The sequence below is a fragment of the Petromyzon marinus genome, unplaced genomic scaffold (genome assembly GCF_048934315.1).
Source record: "Petromyzon marinus isolate PM22_M1 ecotype Great Lakes invasive population unplaced genomic scaffold, UKy_Petmar_22M1.pri1.0 PM_G_Scaffold_29, whole genome shotgun sequence".
Classification (NCBI taxonomy): domain Eukaryota; kingdom Metazoa; phylum Chordata; class Hyperoartia; order Petromyzontiformes; family Petromyzontidae; genus Petromyzon; species Petromyzon marinus.
The window spans coordinates 1,625,001-1,627,500 of record NW_027422861.1 but is presented as its reverse complement, the minus strand read 5'-3'; positions in this window follow the sequence as shown (position 1 = coordinate 1,627,500).

Sequence of the window (2,500 nt, the reverse complement as noted above, 5' to 3'; positions counted from 1 at the left end):
TGTTAGGGTGGCACAGAACTCCCTCGGAATGGGAAAAGGGGTCATTTTCGTGTTGCCACATTGCATAGGAACGCCATGAAACTTCCAGAGGCATTTGCAGCAGAAAGGCACGTGCACTCAAAAATTTTAATATTTTTCACGCATAGACCCCGTCAAACGCTAGAAGTTGGCGGGGATGTCTCTCTTGTGGCTCACGGGGCTGTTAGGGTCGCACAGAAATGCCTCGGAATGGGAAAACGGGTCATTTTTGTGTGGCCACATTGCATAGGAACGGCATGAAACTTCCAGAGGCATTTGCAGCAGGAATGCATGTGCACTCAAAAACGTCTATATTTTTCACGGATAGACCCCGTGAAACGCTATAAATTGGCGGGGATGTCTCTCTTGTGGCTCACGGGCGCTGTTAGTTAGGGTCGCACAGAAATCCCTCGGAATGGGAAAAGGGGTCATTTTCGTGTTGCCACATTGCGTACGAACGGCATGAAACTTCCAGAGGCATCTGCAGCAGAAATGCATGTGCACTCAAAAACGTCTATATTTTTCACGGATAGACCCCGTGAAACGCTAGAAATTGGCGGGGATGTGTCTCTTGTGGCTCACGGGGCTGTTAGGGTCGCACAGAAATCCCTCGGAATGGGAAAACGGGTCATTTTCGTGTTGCCACAATTGGCATACGAACGGCATGAAACTTCCAGAGGCATTTGCAGCAGAAATGCATGTGCACTCAAAAACGTGAATATTTTTTCACGGATAGACCCCGTCAAACGCTCGAATTTGGCGGGGATGTTTCTCTTGTGGGTCACGGGGCTGTTCGGCTCGCACAGAACTCCCTTGGTCCACCTGATTCGTGCATACAGGCAGCAACTAAAACTCTGTAAACCTGCTGTGAGGACATCTAAACAGTGGACCAGTGAGGCTGTGGAAGATTTGCGGGCGTGCTTAGACTGTACTGACTGGGATATGTTCACGACTGCTACCAATAGTCTGGATGAACTCACAGAGGCTGTGTACATCAGCTTCTGTGAGGACTGCTGTATCCCAACACGTACCAGGGTGAACTTTAACAACAACAAGCCCTGGTTCTCAGCAAAGCTCAAAAGGTTGAGGTTGGAGAAGGAGGAAGCGTTTAGGAGTGGGGATAGAGACAGATTCAAGGAGTCGAAGAACAGGTTTAGCAAAGCGGTGAGAGAGGCTAAACGACTGTACTCAGAGACACTAAAACACCAGTTCTCTACTAACGACGCTGCTTCTGTCTGCCAAAGGGCTCAGGCACATCACCAACTACAAACCCAGAGCGCCCCACACCACTAACGACTCCCGCCTAGCCAACGACCTGAACGAGTTCTACCGTAGATTTGAAAGACAATTGGACTGTCCTGAACCACCCCTTCCCACCCAAGAGGCCCCATCCCCCACCCATACTACAGAAACGACTCTCTCCTTTCAGGAGGGAGAAGTTAATGGGCTTTTCAAGAGGCAGAATCCACGCAAAGCAGCCGGGCCGGACTCTGTCTCTCCAGCCACCCTCAGGCACTGCGCTGACCAGCTGTCTCCGGTGTTCACCAACATCTTTAACACCTCCCTGGAGACATGCCATGTACCAGCCTGTCTCAAGTCCTCCACCATCATCGCTGTGCCCAAAAAGCTAAGGCCAACAGGACTAAATGATTACAGACCGGTCGCCCTTACATCTGTGGTAATGAAGTCTTTTGAGCGCCTGCTCCTGGCACACCTCAAAGCCATCACAGACCCTCTCCTGGACCCCCTTCAGTTTGCCTACAGAGCCAACAGGTCTGTGGACGACGCAGTTAACATGGCCCTCCACTTCACCCTACAGCATGTGGACGCCCCAGCATCCTACGCCAGGATCCTGTTTGTGGACTTCAGCTCTGCCTTCAACACCATCATCCCTGCCCTGCTTCAGGACAAGCTCTTCCAGCTGAACGTGCCCTACTCCACCTGCAGGTGGATCACAGACTTCCTCTCTGACAGGAAGCAGTGCGTTAAGCCGGGAACAGAAGTCTCTGACTCCAGGTCCATCAGCACGGGAACTCCTCAGGGCTGCGTCCTTTGCCCACTGCTCTTCTCCCTGTATACCAACAGCTGCGCCTCCAATCATCTGTCCGTCAAACTCTTGAAGTTTGTCGGACGACACCACCCTCATTGGGCTGATCTCTGGTGGGGATGAGTCTGACTATAGGTGGGAAGCTGACAACCTGGTGACCTGGTGTAGCCAGAACAACTTAGAGCTAAATGCTCTAAGGACAGTTGAGATGGTTGTGGACTTCAGGAAGAATACAGCCCCACTCACCGCCATCACCCTGTTAGACTCCGCAGTCAAAATTGTGGAGTCCTTCCGCTTCCTGGGCACTATTCTCTGCCGGGACCTCAAGTGGGAACTGAACATCAGCTCCCTCGCCAAGAGAGCTCAACAGAGGATGTACTTTCGACGGCAGCTGAAGAAATGCAACCTGCCAAAGACAATGATGGTGCAATTCTA